The sequence below is a fragment of the Apostichopus japonicus genome, chromosome 23, assembly GCF_037975245.1.
Source record: "Apostichopus japonicus isolate 1M-3 chromosome 23, ASM3797524v1, whole genome shotgun sequence".
NCBI classification, from domain to species: domain Eukaryota; kingdom Metazoa; phylum Echinodermata; class Holothuroidea; order Aspidochirotida; family Stichopodidae; genus Apostichopus; species Apostichopus japonicus.
The window spans coordinates 16,479,412-16,498,837 of record NC_092583.1 but is presented as its reverse complement, the minus strand read 5'-3'; the positions used below and the strand labels follow the sequence as shown (position 1 = coordinate 16,498,837).

The 19,426-nt window shown below is 35.9% G+C and overlaps 2 long non-coding RNA genes across 4 annotated transcripts in view; one reads left to right on the top strand and one right to left on the bottom strand.

The window, feature by feature from the left end:
* The window catches only part of LOC139964765 (uncharacterized), a 49,545-nt gene that overhangs the window by 26,163 nt on the left and 3,956 nt on the right, over positions 1 to 19,426 (top strand). Inside the window, exon 4 of one of the 3 annotated variants that reach the window (XR_011792081.1) lies at positions 15,602 to 16,707. The exons of the other annotated variants lie outside the window; for them this stretch is intronic. This is a non-coding gene — a long non-coding RNA (uncharacterized lncRNA). Of the gene's footprint in view, positions 1 to 15,601; positions 16,708 to 19,426 lie in introns of those variants that run through there. 3 annotated transcript variants of the gene reach the window in all.
* The window catches only part of LOC139964763 (uncharacterized), a 40,152-nt gene continuing 26,759 nt past the window's right edge, over positions 6,034 to 19,426 (bottom strand). Inside the window, exons 3-4 of the long non-coding RNA XR_011792079.1 lie at positions 11,129 to 11,376; positions 6,034 to 8,048 (exon numbers count right to left, since the gene is read on the bottom strand). This is a non-coding gene — a long non-coding RNA (uncharacterized lncRNA). The remainder of the gene's footprint in view (positions 8,049 to 11,128; positions 11,377 to 19,426) is intronic.

Sequence of the window (19,426 nt, the reverse complement as noted above, 5' to 3'; positions counted from 1 at the left end):
TATACACTTTGATGGATGAACCTTTCATGTCACAAGGTTGTTTCTTCTTCTTCTTACTTTTACTTTAGCTAAAAAATTCTTCTGAAGTAGGCTTTGAATTTTTTGTTTTGTCATATATCATAATTCATAATAGACTTGCCCGAAAATATCTTTAAAGCAATATTTGGTTGATTTCCAAGTGTCTGTACATATTTCGCTCCAGGCTTTAATATCTTTTTGTTAAATTTATCTTTATAGAAAGCACTTGTTTACGTGTTCCAAAAACAACACAACTTCGGTTGTGTATAAGAAGTTGTTGTAGCTTTATACCTTTGATAATGTAAAACTGATGACTGACAAAGGTTTAGAGTTTATACAAATAACTGTTCCAGATGTGAGATTTACAAGATAAAAGCTTTGCGTTGTCGATAAATGAAAATTTAACCAACCGTGAAGTTTCTCTCATTTCATGGAACGCCGTTGTACCAGTTATAATGTGCTAAGTGCTCATTAACGCTTCCCCTCGAATATCAGATGACTAACATAATACGCATAACAAATGCATCGCGTGAGAGTATTAGCCGAGTTTCTGTATAGTACAGATGTAGAAAACTCGTGGATTTAACTCCATGTTGAGTGAAATAAACTTTACATTCCAAAAATTCAAGTTTTTCCTTCCTTATGTGCGGTCACATTTTTATAAATTTTAATCGCTTGTGTTATGAGAAATTGAAAGGAAGGAATTGTATTTCCATAAAAGGTGCAACATCACGCAAATGATATCGAAGTTCAATGTCACATTACACATAGCAGACAATACACAATGAATAGAATGTTTGTATTTGGCGTTGAAAATAACGCTATGAGACAGTGTCGTGCGTCGATCGATGAAAAGTTGGCGGCGGAGAGATAAGATTTCATAACACCGGAACGACAGATGCACAGTCAATAATTCTTGCATTTAACAGTTTCTTAAGGCCTACGTAAGGGTATTGTGTAATGGTCCTATTTCAAATACATGTGATTTAATGAGTTTTTAATATGACAAAAATATCAAGACACACGTAGTCATAATTACATTACAACTAAATAGTTTTAGAGTAAAGTAATAATACGCAGTTATGAACTTTTATACGATGCGAACAATTTCAAGAAGATTGTCACGTGACGCATATATTTGTAGAGTGCTTTTGCCCTGAGAAACGTTTATGAGCGATAGCGATATACTGAAAGGGTGAAGTGGTTCATTGCGTTTCTATTAGCCGAGACCGAGGGGGGGGGGGGGGGTGGAGGGCGGCTTATAGTTTGGGTCTTTGGTTGGTAACGTTTTTCGTAGGTAGAGAGTTATCAGAGATTCACACACTATAGAAACAGAGGGGAATGCATAAAGGCTGCATACACTGAAAGGGTTAAGTTTTTCAATGTTTTTCATTTAGCCGAAGTATAGGAGACGAGGCAGTAAGGGGGGGGGGGGTGGGGGATGGGGGGAAGTTGCTTGGTGGGTAACGCTTTTCAGAGGTAGCGAGTTATAAAAGATTCACACCTGGAAACAGGTGGAAGTGCATGTTTTCCGGCGTTTATGGTCTGTTTCACGCCAGTTTGTCATAATTTTAAAAGTGGTTTGTATAGAAAACACGGAGAGAAATATCATATGTATAGAGAGAGAGTAATCCACAAAGTTCGTATGTTTGCTTGCTCTTTTAATATTGCTAATGAAACAAAAAAACAAATATTTGTTTATATTCGTATTACCCTCAATCAGTATGGGTATATATGGTAGAAATCTCGTAACTCAGATCCGCTTGTCGTTTTTTTTTCATATTTATTGGTTTACGTTTGGATTACGATATGATCAAGTTTCAACATAAGAAGTTGTACAATACCTTCATGTGTGTAACGTTTTCAAAGTGTTTGCCCCTTGTAAGGTTTAGGCCTATAGTAAAAGTATAAGTTATACTGCAACGATGAAACTTTCCGGTTCGTTATACAAAGGCAGAAAAGGGCTACAAAGGTGACAAAAAGCTGAAATTTGTCACAATTCACTGTAACATAGCAATGTTTCGTAAAATCGATCATAAAATGTTTGATTGATTAATTTAGCACATAGATATGTGAAACATGAAATATTGATTCGAAAATAGTGTACGTCAAAATAAAATTGCGAAGTAAACCACACCCAGTTGCCTTCAGTTTTTTGTGCATATCGTTACCTCAGAGCCATTCCCTGCCACTTATGATATTCTGAGATGCGTAACGATACTCAAGTGATGTTCTAATTTTACTGTATATAGTCACATGACAGTCACGTGTTTACCTTTGTCGTCATCAAGATACAAGGGATTTACACTGTTGCTATTTCTGCCAGGTAAGCCATGTACTGAGGGGTACTCTCGAGAACTCAAAGTCCCGTACGTGCCATGGTTCAGTGAGAACACATTGTCTTACATGAATCCTTGCCTTGACTGTAGACAGCGGGTTTTTTTTCTATTTCTTGAAATGTATTGTATTGGTTGTTGTTTAGCACTTCTTACAAAGGAACAAACTGACCTTTACCATTTACTATTGGTATATTGTAGCTGCTCTGTGGTAATATAGTTATACGTGCCTTGTCCTTTTATAAGTTTCGAACATACATACTGGAAATGACAATAGTATTATTTCCCTATAAGGTACGACATGATTCATATGAGTAAAGGTACTTCATACCAAAATCCCTTGTCCCGAATTCTATCCCCATTCCCCTCCCCCTTTGGAAAAAACATATAGTTACGACCGAATGTTATAAATGTCCCATTGTGTATGTGATGCTGTCATTGTCATAAAGACCTGTGCATAGTACGCAGTGCGTGGCTGGGGGTAAAATGCCTAATTATCTGTGATCTTCGTAACATTTTCCAACTTCGGTGGAGTTTTTTTCATGAAAAAGTCTGCAAAGAGGAACCTATATCAATTAACATACGAATCAGTAGAAAGGAAATATTGTGTACTGATATGGTAAGTGACCATTGTGCTATGGTAATTTTCATCCATATTTGACCTATTGTCTTTCTGTGCAATCTCGGAGAGTTTACGTCAGGTGTAATAAGCTTATTTCTTCCTCGTTAATAAACGTGTCAAATCTTCTTCAATCAAATCCGCGATTTATTATGAAGATACTGGCCGATTGATTATTTCGAAAGCCTGTGATTTAATGTAATTTAATTATCCTATCCACAACTAAATTAAGGGACGCTGAACCTGAATTGTTTTCACCCACTACAAAATATTGATGAAATATTTGAAATAAGCAGCGTAAAAGAAGAAGCAATTTGACTGTAAAAAAGGCTTTCTATGTGTGTAGCTGTTTCAAGGAGCCGAAAGACCTGTCGTCTCACATTGATCAAACTCTGTTCACATCTGCTTCCTTTACTAAGATATTATAGATATCGCGATGTGAAGTACCGTGTACTTCATATACCGAGTATTGGCTGTTATATGTAAACTATTTAGGATACCTTGTAATACGATAATAATATATTGTAGGCATCGCGATGTGAAGTACCATGCACCTAATATACCGACTCTTTTGAGGGGTTTTGTCAAATATCTAGGATGTACCCACATTTGATGCGATAGCTTCGTAGTTGTGTCTCATAGAATTGATAATCCAGGGGTCAATATGCTTTTATTTAATGCAATAGGGAATAACTATTCATAAGCCGGTGAGGTTTGCATTCAATTGCTACATGACGTTTTCGAGATAACAACTTTTTTAAGTTGACACGTGTTTGGTACCAAAATTCAGCACTTAGCAAACATGTGTGATGCGATTATAATATGTACAGTTTTGCATTGACAACACTGTGTGATGGTTTTCCTCAATTAGTAATTCCAAGTTTCCACTTCAAATCTAGGATACGTCTCAATATGAACAGTTTTGCATTGGTTTATTTTTAACTTCACATCAACTGACGGTAAATTTGAAAACCTCTTCAATACAAGGTCCATCATTAAAGTGAATATTACTATAACAAAACAAAACATTTAGTTGTCAATATGCTGTTTTGACATCATGCTTGTTTACTTCAAGTTCATTTTTGGTAAAACAATCTGTAAAAATGTCAACTATCAATATCTAGACTCAGTAACTTGATGGAATAGAATGCAAATTTCGCGACGATGCCTGAAAATATTCATCTCTCATCACTTTAAACTAGTTTTACCCCTTTGAATTTCGTTTATATAAAGTGAGGGCTTGTTGTTTGTTGTGGTGGTGGGATGGGCGGGGCGGGTGGGTGGGTGGGGTGGGTGGGGTGGATGGGGTGGGTGGTATGGGGATCTACACAAAAAGCTGTCAGTGGCGTTGATGAGAAAATATTTTAAGCTTTTGTAAACAAGGCGAGAAAGTAGTCATTTACGTTCACATAATGCAATTATTCACATGTCTCAAAATCATTCTCGTTTTGTTGCCCATTAATGGTAATGGTAAGGTTTTCCCATTAACCTGGTTTTTGAAAAGAAAAAAACGGGTGATTAATTATGTAACAATACAATTTGATAATGTCTTTGTTGCTTTCAATGGTCTTGTATTGCATCATATTTATGCGTGACATTGTCTTGTATGTAAAACCCATTACACTTGAGAACTATTATTTTATTAGTATACAAACTTGTAAATTTTTTTCGCGATGTTTGGTATTGCAATTACTCATCGCAGTCAAGCAAATTTCATCTGTACAATAAACTTGAAAACGTGCAATGCAATTATATTTATTGATTAAGGATAAAAGGTAAACTATCAGGTAACAGATAACGACTATTGTTTCCAATCTTTCACATGGCTTCAAATACAGGAGAAATAAACTTTTTTATTTAACAAAAAAATGTGTGATCAGGTTTTGAACTAGTTTTTGGGGTTCTGTTCAGGAGATATTGATTACTGATGTCAAAGGTGTCTGGCCAAAGAAATAGTTTGAAAGTTGATTTTTCATTGAACTGAATTAAGAAATAGATAATGTGAGTTATCGGAAATGTTTATTTGTGTGATATAATAACTACTGACAGCCATAATTTGACCCTTTTTGTCACCTATTAAAGCAGGGACGCAAGTAACTTTCATGTACACGAGATTAAATATTAAGTCTACCAGGGTAGGGATCTAAAGGAAACAGTGCCCCCCCCCCTATCTTTGCTACACCACCCCAATTGAGGAAAATGGTAAAATAGAGGGTGCTCAGATTTAAAATGGTGCTATATTTTGCAAACAATGTTGAAGAAGTTTCGGCTGTTGGAATATAGCGTATGTTTTGATGTACTGTGCGCTAGGACTGTTATTAGGTCTGTTCCGCCCTGATTTTAGTAATTGGAGATGAAAAAGTATACGTGGTTGCGTCCTTGGTTGTAAGGCAATGGCCTTTCATTGTCTCCTAAACTTGATATCTTGCGATGCACATAATTAAAGAGAAGTATATAGTACGCATCTTGTGTCCATGCATGTATGCAATAGTAAAATAAGTACATACATGTTCTCAGTTTGGTGAGAAATTAATGATGTTTATATCAGCACCAGACGAGACGCCTGCATAATCTAATTGAACATTAATAAAACAGAAAAGCAGGTCGGAATTTCGTTTTTGCAGTTCAAGTCATTTTTTCTTATAACATGATGAATAAGCAAAGATACAATGGACATTAACAATAAATCGCAAATATTCGTCAAACTTTGTTAAAGTAACGAGAGAGAATTAATATCATGAAAGGAATAAAATAGAGTGTTATTAAATAATAGATGGAGAAAATCAATCTAATTTGTATTTTTTTTCTATAAATATTTTTGGTGCTTATACGGATAATATACAATATGCATGGTACGCAACGGCAAAAGATGTATAGGCTATGCAATGAAATAAATTGTTTTAAAAAAAAAGAATTGTAATTTTTATTTTTCCTGAACTTTTTACTGAATCTTATAACTATTGATCGCCTTGAGTTGGTTCTAGGTACATATTGTTCATATATACGGTTAGTCAATTAATGCGCAAAGTTAATTTAACAACTTTTGTTTCAGGAGAGGAGGGGGTGGGTTGGGGAGGGGGGTATTTCCATATCGCAAAATATGTTACCTTAATGGAATACTATATCCGTTTATAAGAGGTGCAGACAACAATTATAAAAGCCTTAGTCAGTATCTCTTGAAGCAAATCACCAGGTGCAGGGAAGGAAGTTTCACGGCTTATAGTCAGGTCATAATCTGAAATCGTATTTTAAGAACGTGACTGAGATGTCCTTCTTTCTTGGAAGTATGTGTGGTTGGTCTGGTCTGGTCGTATAAAACGGATATCAAAACTTCTCAAGAAAAGAGTCATAATATTTGTATTAAACACAAAAAGCAAACCCTGTTTCGTAACATAATATATTTATATTTTATAGCATAGATGAAAATGAACGTTTACGTTATGATTAACCATGACTGATTAAGTCAGCCTGAACCCGTAAGGGAAGGGGAGGGTGGGGTCTGGGTTATCAGGTTTTGAAGGGGGAGAGGGGGCGGAGTTATCACATTTACCGTGGAATTATTAGTGCTGCAGTGATAAATAATACGCCAAAAGTAAGGATTTTTTCAAGTTTATTTTTGGTGCATCTGGTAACAACCTGTGCCTTTATCCGCCCCATCCCTCTCCGTCGAGCCACCCCTGTATGGTATCAATGGATACACCATATATATTATACATACACACTTACCATTTATATATAGAGATATTACAATTTATATATAGAGATATTACTTTACTATTATATTATAGGGTGTAATGAAAACTTTGATGACAAAGTGAAACGCCATTACGTCATGTTTCTATGAAAGAATTCAAACCCTTGCCGGAACCGCTTTTAACAGGCACTATGAGTATATATATTATGTGACTCACCTGTACGAGACATGCATTAATATAATAAGTATGACTGTCGCTATCATTCTGTGTCTTCTAACGAGGATAGCCAAATATTAATATTTAAGGTAATGGATGGGCTACAGGGAAGGGGAGGGGCTGGGATTTAGTACTAAATGCTATATGTATAACATAGAATTCTTTAACATGTTATCAACTTACGTTTGAGGCGTGTCAGAATAATGTAAGAAGTTCGGACCCCTTTAACATCCTTTTTTGCGATATGCAACTATTATTGAGAAATATGTTTGCTACCTTCAGAAGTTTTTCAGAAATATATCTACACTTCTCGTTTTTTGTTACAACCATGTACATATATAATACATATTGATAACCACGGATTAATTGTTTATTCTATAAAAAAAAAACCCTTTAATTAAAGAACATATACGCTCAGAATGTTTCATCCAATAAAATTATTTCTGAATACTAAATGATTATCGTACGATAGAAGAAGCCTGGCTTTTGAATTACCTTGTTTTCTATAGTTATAACATCGAGTAAATGAACTTCAAAACAACACACAACAAGCTTATACGTTGCTAATGGTTCAATCTCGGATTGATTTTAACTCTAATATCGTGCCTCTTAAATTTCCGGGCAGTCTAACTCCCTTGAGTCAGTCGTTTATACTCTGAGGGTTATACGATACTTGATATCTGGTATTTGATATTTTTCCACAGCTAATATGAAGACTTTTATGAATAATAAAAACAGTCAGGGTTGGCGAGTATGCTGTTAACAGCTTATGTTGCAAAGACTACAATATTCCAAACAATAATAATAATAACAATAATAAAATAAAATTGTACTTTTAATAAAATTAAGCTTGAATCTCACGAACAAATTTATTGAAATTATACGCTTTTCAGAGACATTATTTTACAAGATCAAACACAAACCTTAGTTCTGAAACTTGAAAAAGATTTCGATTGTTGGGTGTTCGGGTGGATACAACATGTTTAACCATTTTATTCTTCATCTTAGTTGAACAGTTAATTGTGAAGGCAATATATATGTATAGGTTTGGCCGAATCAACGATTCAAGAATCATTTCCGTCGAAAAATTAGGAGACTGTTTCAAATTAATTGTCCGCCTTGTGCATATACTAATCTTCAAAGTCCGTGAGGGTATCCATTGGTCTGTAAGAGAGGAAAAGAGAGGGAGAAAAAAAATATTCTAATGAAATTCTACAAGAAGAAGGAAAGCTGATACATAAAAGGAAAATAAGTCATGAAATTAACGAGGTTTGCAGATAAAAAACATTACATTGAAAGGAGAATGATTATATCAAAATATGATGAAAACGAATGAATTTGTCATTTCTGGAAATGTTGAGAGGTTATATTTTCACTTTTAATGTCTTTTGTCGTTTTTTATTAAGATTAATCTATCATTCTTTTGGTCACATAATAACTTAATAGGAAATCAGGGCCGTAGCCTGGGTAGAATCCCTAAGGGGCAGTTGAGGAACACCGAGAAACATTACACCCACAATACGTGTCAATAGAATCTTTAGGCTGCACACTACTAATGAAATCAGAAGAAATGATATGAACATTTTGCTAAAACTAACTGAAATTACGCATACTGTCTCGGCGTTCATTTTATCGTAGGCATACTTTCATTTAGGAAGTTGGAATCTTAGGTGGCAGCAGCTCCCCTGCCCCCCCCCCCTCGCAGGATAAGGCCCTGGAAGAAAAGGCGTCAGAGAACATGACACGATGTCCAGATAAATTATCACATCTTCACACGTCAAAGTGTTGTGTAAAAAAAGAATCACCTTTTAAATACTCTTGTAATCTTGGAAGAGCGAGGAAGTTAGTACGGGATTAGCCTACGTCCAGTAACATTAGGAACGTACATTTTTAGGGAGGGCGTTGTGGTCAAGTGGTTAAGGCAGTGGACTTGTGATCTAAGGATTACAGGTTCGAGCCCTGGCCAGATCATTGCGTTGTGTCCTTGGGCAAGGCGCTTTATCTCCATTGCCTCTCTTCACCCAGGTGTATAAATGGGGACCTGCGAGGTAACTTGTAAATATAGTTGCGTGCGCCGGTTTGTGGCTGCACCCTATGGGAAGTCCCCCGGGACACGTGGTTGTGGTGCACTGTGGTGCCCCAGGAGAGATTGATTGAATTGTGCACACTTTGGTGTGTGGGTGTGACAAGTTACCAATGACCAGGGGTTAAGTTGTAAAGTCGTGTGAGGAGGCATTAGCCTCATACAAGACTGTAAACCTTCAACTTTAACTTTAACTTTAACATTTTATGTGTTAGCAACAGAACTATTTTCGTCATATGTGTCCTTATTACTATATATGTGAATTGTGCTTTCGTTCGGAAGCTTTAAAACGCCTTGCATACCGTACATAACCAATATACAACGGTGTCGAAATTGTACGTTTTGAAACTAAATGTATACGAAAACAAACAGAAAACAACTTGAAAATTTTAAACAAAATTTCGAATGACGAAAGAAATTATAGGCTAAAATGGGATTATGTTTTTAGAAATAATATAGCCAGACCTTTCATGTTGGGCAGATTCCTATATTATAATCAATATGGACATATCAATGTCTTATAGACGTTGTAATCTTGAACATTTCTGATGTCATATTCAACGGCCTGTGCCGGATTAGTTAAATCAGAAACACCCCAGCTTCGATTTATTTGTGATGCAAACCTTTTGTATATTGTTACGTAGATCCTTCTTATGAACGCCAAACAGCAAAAGTTCGCAATATCACTTAAGTCTGCTTAAGTGAGGCAATTGTTTTATTCAACCACACCCTAACCTCTGCTCCCCCCCCCCCCCTTCACGTTTACACCAACATTAACTCTTTTCTTTCAAATATATCAAATGAGCATAACTTCTCTTTCTTGCCTATGGTGTATTGTTAAATTCTCATCATCACAGAGGTTAGCTTTTCCTTAATTTCAATGCGCGTGTAATGTCTGGATTATCCAATTATAATCTACATTGTCGCCTTTTGATTGGTTAATTTTTCGTTATTTCGTTTACGGCACTCATATCTCTTTGATTTTAAGAGTAATATGAAATTTAAAACAAAAACAAAAAATGTTGGGGTATCATCGTAGTATTTTTATCCCCAAAGTGATGAATATTATCGATCCAATTGTATTTATGATAGTTTTTCTAGTAAATACAACTATAGGAAAAGTATTTTGCAACTTTCTTCTTTATTAATGTATACGAAGGGTACCGGTATACAGGTTAAATATACGTGTGTGTATGTATGAGCGTGTGGGGACATTTGTGTGAGTGTATGGGGACATTGTGTGAGTGGAGAGGGACAGGGAAAGGGAGGAGGAGCGGAAGGATAAGACTGGAAAAGGATTAGTGAACGAATCATGAAATAGGTTCCTATATAATATGAGCTGGGACACTAGTCCTTTAATCTATAACGTTACTGTAGGTATGTACCACATGCGCAGGCCTATACATAAATTTACACAAACAATGTTTGGAATGCAATAGATAATTGCTCGAACTTTTCTCTACGGGGACATTAAAATCAAAGGTTTAATTATTTATTTCAACAAGAGAATCCAAAATGCATAACCTGGGAAAACAAGATTAACGGCTTCCGATTGCTTGAGACAAATCTGAATAATGGAAATTAATGTGAAGCGGTCTTCCCGAAGGGATTCAATGTTTAATGTCTGAGCTGACGGTAAAAAGAAAAACTAACAACCGGGTCCTCTTAGCATACACGAAACTTGATCAAAGCCGACGACTACACCACTTGAGAGTACCATGGTATACCCATCTGAATTTGCATATCTGAGGAACCAGGGGAGCCCTCCGAATCTTAGTTGAAACACCTGTCATAGTGACAGAAATTATAGCTAAAAATACGTCCCTACAACAGAATGGTATGCACTCAATGTGACATGAGGTCTAAGGTACAATTCCTACCTTCGCTGATGAATCCCAAAGATTGTGTTGTGTTGACTTCTTACCATCATGTTTCATCTATTTACTAGTCTGTCTATATGTCTGTTTGTCTGTCTGTTTATATATATATATATTATGTGTGTGTGTGGGGGGGGGGGGGTCTATAGGCTATATATATACATACAATAGATGATGTGCTGATAGTATTGATGTGTACTATCTATTGGTTCTCTTTAGAATGACTTATAGCAATCATTTGTTGTACTATCAAATATTTAATGAATATTCATAAAGTTACTTACCTACTACCGTACAAGTTTAGAATGGTTTTAATCAAGGCATCTTTTGCAATCTCAATCTGTTCGTCCGTATACATCATCATTAGTTCATCTTCGTAGCTCCTTTTATTGTACTGTCTGTATTTACTTTTTCCATTGATGTTTGGTCGAGATCTATACCGATTTATCCGCCAGTAATTCGCCCCTTCACATATCTGCGCCACCATTAAAATAACCACTAAGCACGTACACACTATCCTACTGACAGCCATCTGCAAAGAATAAAACAAAAAGATAGAACACTTAGGGGTTCTAGTAGCACTTATTCTATATCATATTCAGATATCTTGAAGCCTGAAGTTGGCTGAACATTTGGATTAAGAGTTTTACCAGAATTTCCTATTTCTTGGATTGGGAGTAAATGTAATAGAAGAGAACATATCACAATGCACCATTAATGTTGTATTGTCTATAAATTGCATAAACAAATTAACGAACCATAAACAGAAGCTAAACAACAAAATTATAATCAATTTTTAACGAGGACAAGGATTTTGGCTTAAACGGGGTAAGAAAGCGTCAGCTCCAGAAAATGGAAGTCATGGCGCTCTCTACAAATTGACTTAACCTAACTTCAGATTTGTGGTTCATTCTAACAACCATTGTTTTCCCGGGCAGGGTGGGATGAGGGTCACCAGTCGGTCCCCACAAACCGTACCCAGAGATGTAGAATTTCAATCTTATAATTCATTCAACAAACCCAAAAATTGTCAAGGGAAGGAATCCTAATGACAAAAGTTGTGAGTAAATATAAAAAGAAAGATGAACGGGAAACTTTAAGTTTACTTAATTAAGTTAATTTTTGAACTATCTAGCATATTTGGTTTAGCAAATGACAATACATGATCACAAATTATAACAAAGTTAAAACTTGATATGATTTGAATGAGGTCGGTTTACGTAATATATAGACGATATGTTACCGTCTTCACAACGAAACAGTTAAAAAGGCCGGTATACCTATTATAAAGGGATAATCTTCAAACGTAAAATATTGTGACTATCTTGTCACAACTATCAGACCATGTCGCCCTAATGACTCCCTCGGGCAGATATTTCGAGTAATATATTTCTCTAAATATTTCAAACTACTTTGAAACAGAAATAATAAAAGTGCTCTTACAGAGCGATAGAGTGCCTAAAAGCAAATTCATTTGCTTGCTATAATCCAGAAATGATTGATTAAATGCACAACTGAGGAAAACATGATAGATGCCCAGTCAATTGTTTCTTTTCTGGTCTGAATTATTTACAAATTTATGTACAAACCTACGGTGGCTTAATAGGGACATAGTAAAGAAACAAAACTGAGATTAAAAGTCAAAATTTGGAGATAAAAAGTCAAAGTTTGGAGATAAAAAGTCAAAATTTGGAGATAAAAAGTCAAAATTTGGAGATTTTGGGACACTTACTTTGTTTTACTATGTCCCTATTAAGCCACCGTACAAATTGGCGTTTACGTATCGGAAATATAAATGTATAATTTCTTACATTCCATAGCCTACCAAGAAATGTTGTACAACGATTTTTACAATCATCCAAACCCCGGAGCTGAATGGGGGGGGGGGGGCTCTGAAGGAGATTTAATAAGGAGGGAGGAATCTGTACCTCATCATATAACTGTGGTTATGCTTTGGTGATGTGTGTTGTTGTAGAGAAAATTTCTTCATCAAGATATTGGCACTATAGTTGTGGCATAAATGTGTATCAAAATAACAAAATTATTTCCTGTTTAATCGTTTCATGTAGAGAGAAAGTTAACTCCCAATGAAAACAGATGTTCGTTTCTTACGAACATGTGTTTTGCTGTGTTTTACTGCAGGGCGACAAATTTCAATATCTTTTGGACGAAATAAAGGTAGATTTGTCACTAGTTATTCGTTACTTAAGTCAACCACACTGGAGGGCTTGTGATTAATTACTTGTAATTTTAATTACGGCTCTGTCTCTCTCTCTCTTAGAAGAATATCAAAGAAATTTAGTTTCCTTGAACTAGCTCAAAAGGTGGTTTAACATTACTGCTTTCCAGTAAAGCGCTCTCTAGCTGGTACCCTTCTTTTGAAAGCCATTCGAACTTTAAAAGTCATTTCTTGGATTGTAGCAGATGGTGAAGCTTAGATTTAATTACAGCATTGTGAACAAACTTTGAGAAAACCTCTCAACTGTAGTTTAATCATAATCCTCAATTTTTGCTGAGAAAAATGATAAAATCAGAAACTCTCCCTTGTTGAAATATTTGCCATATGGGGACTTTTCTATTTATGTTCATTTTTTTTTTACGTTTTGAAACCAAAGATAGAACAGGATAACGGGTCTTTTAAATGAGTTAAAAACTACACAAAAATTGAAGAGGACTTCCATCCATTTCCCAAAACGGACTTATCTTTGGAGGGGGTATATATGACGTCATAATTTTGCTTACTTCAAGCATCCTTGACCTTAATGCTCGGAAATGGGAAAGTTCATGTTTTTTATATTATTATTAGAATTCAGAAGTCATCACGAATTAAGTTTGCCTGCGAGGGCAAAACAAGTATGGACGTATGTACGACGACAAGGAGATTGTTCGTATCAAATTACTTCTTCTTCTAAAAAAAAAAAATTTAAAGCAAAATTAAAGCTTTTAATTTAGATTAACTAGAACACAGTTCATTCCAGTATTGATATAACAAAAAAGCATATTTTCTGTGTCTAAATGGGAAGAGAAGGGGGAAAAGGGAACAAGTGGTAAGATAAAGGAGGCCTTATGCCTGGAAAAATTATAATTTATATTTTATGTTTTATTTTGCACTAATCTCAATTCAAATACAGGTTCCGTTAACACCTTTTCGATAAGGATGACTGCATATTAAAATCGGACTTAATGGAGTAATTGATTGATTACAAATTAAAAGGGTGACTTTATGCATCAGATTAGTTTCTATTTTTTACACCGTTACAACCCCCGCCCCCCCCCCCCAAAAAAAAGTACTGCTATCAGCCAGGTTGTATTTCTTAAATGTTAATTTTTAAGAATTGACCCATTCAACGCCTGAAGCTTATCCATTTAAGTGGCTGGAATCCTTAATCTCGAACAACAGATGAAACACTAAGAATAAACATGAGATTTTTTAATAGCCTCAAAGAATATTTTTACTTATGTATTACAAATTACAAAGTTATACTGACACTGATCGCGACCCAAGGGTGCTCTGTCGGTAATATCAAATTAAATGAACATGCTTTGGTTGAGTTATCAGAATTAATAAAACAATAGATTAACCTTAACATTTTTGACCTGCTCTTAGGAGCTGCGGTCATTATTTATTTACCATGAAAGGAGCATTCAATATTAATAGAATATTTTAAAGGTCAATTAATATCTTGAAAAATCTCTCTTGCTATAAAACACATTATACTGCCACTCAAATTGTTTCTTGGACAAGAAAATATCAAGACTATAAAAAGTGTATACAAGTCATCATTAAACTAGCTATATTAACATACCTATAACGAAGTTCCAATATGGCCACGTCGATCACTACACCAAATACACTCTTTGCTTCTACATGAACCGTGATTTAGGAAAACAAGGTTCGGGTTTAGCTTTTAATTGATTTTTGCCTTTTCACTAGATATCAAACTTCTCGATCTGAGGGTATGTAAGCCACGTTCAAATGAATAATTTTCATTAGTACAAATCCAGCTGTGTAGTCAACTTAAAACACTTAAGATTAATAGTCGAATTTACAAATGTTTGCAGCCTGCAGCCTTTCATCTACGATCCATGTTTGCGCATGTGCAATGTGAATAATCAATATGCTAATTAGCCACAGTATGGTACATGGCATATCTCAATATGCAATGAGAATGAATTATATATATTTGATACAGCTTTGATGACGATATGTATGCAATGGAGGGTAAGCATTTGTACGAAATTGTTACCAAAGAGATTAAAAGTTTAAAAAAAAAACAATAAAAAAAACGATAGGTTTCTCTTCGAATCAGTCTGAAAATCGACAGGTTGTTGACAAACTTCCCCCCAAATTGACGTTTTATTCAGTTATATATTTCCGCTTACTTTGGGACTTTTATGCAGTTTGTTGTCAAATTGTAAGATTTGGCAACCATTCAAAAAACGCTATGTCGATGGAGGCCAAAGGTAAAAGGTTATCCTCTGTTACAATAAGTGAAACCAACCCTTCCGGGTTAGCGTTGATCGGATCATGGTAATGCATTGAAAGAACGGGGTTAAGGGGGTGCAATAAGGGTAGAAATTAAAAAAAAAATCTTGGCTCACCAGAGGGTAAGTTCGTGTAAAAATGATTAAAAAATTATAAGGGCGATAAATTCTTCACGCACTGGTGATAACGGATGAAATAACATTATTAGCAATATTTTCATTAGATTAAATGTCGATAGCTTTTTTTTCTTTCTTTTTCTCCTTTTACTCAGTCTGGTTGACAGGACGTTATATAGAAGAGGGTTATGAAATGATTCCTCGGGGGAGGAAATTACTAAAAGGCTGACGTGTCAGGTTGTTTATCAACATTAAACTGGAATGAGAGAAGAAAAAACCACGATGCATATATATGGGCTACTGTCGATTATGGTTGTTATCGGGTTACGTTTGACATGATGTTTTTAAAGTCTTTATGACGAAATATCTTCATTTTTTGTTCGGGCAGTAGTGATGTTAAGTTGCATTACGTACTCGAAACACTGCAAATCCTTTATGTAATTTTAATATTCATTAGTGGTTTTATTTTTTCTTATGTTGTTTTTAGTGGAGATCCTTACCAACATACGCATGAGACTGATATTTATGAAATTAGGTGCTTGATATGAACTGTAATTCTAACATGGTACTCTTTCTACGAGGAACACAAACCAGGTGGCGACACCCATGTCGGATACTAACCAGATTTAATATTATTATTTTACCAAATTTATTTAGCGCTCTTTTCATGCTTAAGCTTGTTCAAGAGCGCTATACAATGACAACAAAATGACAAAACCCTTAAAATATGAATATGAAGAATAAAATTGAGACAGCTTAAAAGCTTTAAGGTATTCGAATACATGTTTCTGTTCCCGAACTCATGGTTATGTACTCTTTCTCGTATACTCACTGCAATATGAACCTCAAGTACTCGTAATCATGATAATGTACCCGCACTTATTCTCAAACAAAAATCATATTAATAATACCGGTACTCGTAGAGTTATACTCGTATACGCTGCCGAAAATATGAACATTAGTGTTCATTTTGCCTGCGAGCTTTCAATCATTCCCATCGGCACACCTTCTTCATACTTCTAACTTTTATGGTACCCTCCTCGGTGCCGCATTTGACCTGTTATTGTTGGATGCTGAGAAGGGTGGGGAGGGGGAGGTTGCTGGTGGAGGTCAAATTGATAGATAAAGTCCATATCAAAGGGTAGAAAATAAATTAACCGGGGCTGTTCAAGTCATACTTGTTGTAAGGTGTAAGGTGCCTCCAAATGGAAGGAACCCAGTCAGCAAGATTCATACATCCCACCCTGTAAGCGCAACACCAAAACCCTGCACCGTGTTAGAGACTCTGCACCGTGTTAGAGACTCCGCACCGTGTTAGAGACTCCGCACCGTGTTAGAGACTCCGCACCGTGTTAGAGACTCTGCATCGTGTTAGAGACTCGGCACCGTGTTAGAGACTCCGCACCGTGTTAGAGACTCCGCACCGTGTTAGAGACTCTGCATCGTGTTAGAGACTCGACACCGTGTTAGAGACTCCGCACCGTGTTAGAGACTCCGCACCGTGTTTGAGACTCCGCACGTGTTAGAAACCACCGCATTGCCTAGAACACGGAACCGTCTCAGAGTCAAGGAACGGTTTTAGAGACACCGAACCGTGTTTGAGACTCGGTACCGTTTTAGAGACTCCGCACCGTGTTAGAGACTCGACACCGTGTTAGAGACTCCGCACCGTGTTAGAGACTCCGCACAGTGTTAGAAACCACCGCATTGAGAAAACGCCTACTGCTATAAAAGTCATTTGTATATGCAGTAAATGGCGTTAAAATCATCACAAGTGATTTGATAGTTGGGAAATTTCACCCAACCCCTTGCCCCCTCTCTGTCCCCTCGGGCTTCTCGCAACAATACAGTACCCTGATACAAATTGGCACGATATAGGAGGAACGATTGTGCGAGCAACATATATCTCTGCCATTTCCGCGCCCCTAAGCCCTCACCAAACCACTCAGCTCACCCACATCCCTCTGCTCGAAGAATATTAGTTCATTACGCATAATTGTCCTTTTATTTTTATGCTTTGTTGTTGATATCTTTGGGCACTTTATACATATATTTAGGCCTATACTAAACTACCATGAAAACACTTCCTCTCTTTCGCAATTTCCTGCTAATAGTTCTTTCTGTTCATATATTCATATCTGTTCTCTTTCAATCAAGATGTAATTTTTTATTAGTCACTTACTCTTGTCTTGTTAATATAAGCACTGTTTTCTACATCTAACAGTCAAGAATTTGAAGAAACAAAGTGTTGATTTTGTGTAGTCAAGTAGCAATCCCTGAAGGCTCTCCACTCAAACTTATTTTCAACCAAACGCCGATCGTAAACGGTGTTTGAAATCCTCCAAAAAATACCCCCCGGTCACAATGGCTGCTTCCAACGGGTACTTACAGCGCGTCCCATGCAAATTGAGAGAAAGCAAGAAATTTTGAATGGTTTTTCTTTATTTCCTTTTCCTCGTACACAGCAAATCATCAAATCTGTAGGACTCTTAAAAGAGGTAAAAGTAGGGGTTAGGTAAAAAAGTTACTGACCATTTCAAGATAATAGCGGTGCGAGAAATACTTGGAAAGAATATATTTGTTGAATTAAAATAAGCGTTTGCACATTTAGACTATTCTCGTAAATCCTTTCCAGTAGCTCATGGAAGTCACATCGGGCTCTTGTGACTCATGACGTCATTAAATCATATGATTTTTCGTCATAGCTTTTCATTTATCGATTTGAAATGAGTTAAATATTAACAGAGCAACCAACAATGAATGAAATGAAAAAGTCAACTGTCAAATTTTTGTTCCTTAGCTGGATGTTCCATATTTATACTTGCTAATTTTGAAAGAAAGTAAATTTGACTGTATTTCACGAACATCATAAAGGTCTTTGTTAAGAGGTGTACTCATTGGTGACGTCATGAGGATGAAATGTAAAGCGAACGTAGAGGATTTGTTTACAATGCTTAAAGGTGTAGGTTCGTGTTGAGGTATGACATCATCCTGTTGCTATAGTTACATTCCTCTCCAATGCGCGTCCTATTGCATTTCTATAAAGTGATTGTCTGTGTATGTGTGTGTGTACTCACGTTTGGAGTTTTGTACTCTTAATCACACTAATTAGCCAATGGGATTTCCATACTTGTACAAATGCTGTTGTACTCTTACTAAAGTCTGGTATTTAAAGCCTAGCATATTATCAAAAATCTAAATCGGGGCTGAAGTTGAAATGGTCTTGTTCTCTGGAGTCAAATTTGCACATTTTCTTGTAAGAAAAGAAAATATTCACAGACTTCTTACTGAACGTAGCTTAAAGCTGACGGAATATAAAAGGGAAGTAAAGTTTTGTAATAATGAATTGTTCAACCTTATAAAATAAGGCACATTTTACATGGCTGTACATGGCCAGGCCGACCATACCACCACTTTCGTACGAGTGTGCATTGAGTAACAACATATATTGAAATCGTCCTGGTCTTACTTACAATGGACGTTATTTCTGGAGGCCAAAGTGTCGAGAAAGCATATTACTGATAACGTCACAAACCTTAAATTTATCGTCATGTTATACCCTACGTCATTATGACGTGACCCTTTGCTTAAAAAAAACAAGACAACAGAAAAACATACTTTCGATAAAATAAACATCTTGGCTATGTTATTATTTAATTTATTACTTGCACACGTTTAGGCATTCTGTCATGTCTTTGACAAAAAAAAGACAAATTCTGAATCAGTTGCTTTTAATTTAGCAAATACTAGCTTTTGATCCGTGGAAAAAATATTTGAAGAAAAAGCGTCACTTTTATCGCTAGAACGGAAGACTAGGAGCACATTCAAGGTGAAGGATTATCTTGTCAAATCAGAAGTTATAATTGCTGGTCAAAACAGAGAATGAATTTTGTTTTCTATTTCGACAATATTTGTTAGACAAGGTCAATCTCTGAAGTTTTATAGGATTACTGGTTCTCCGTGCTTGTATGCAAATAGAC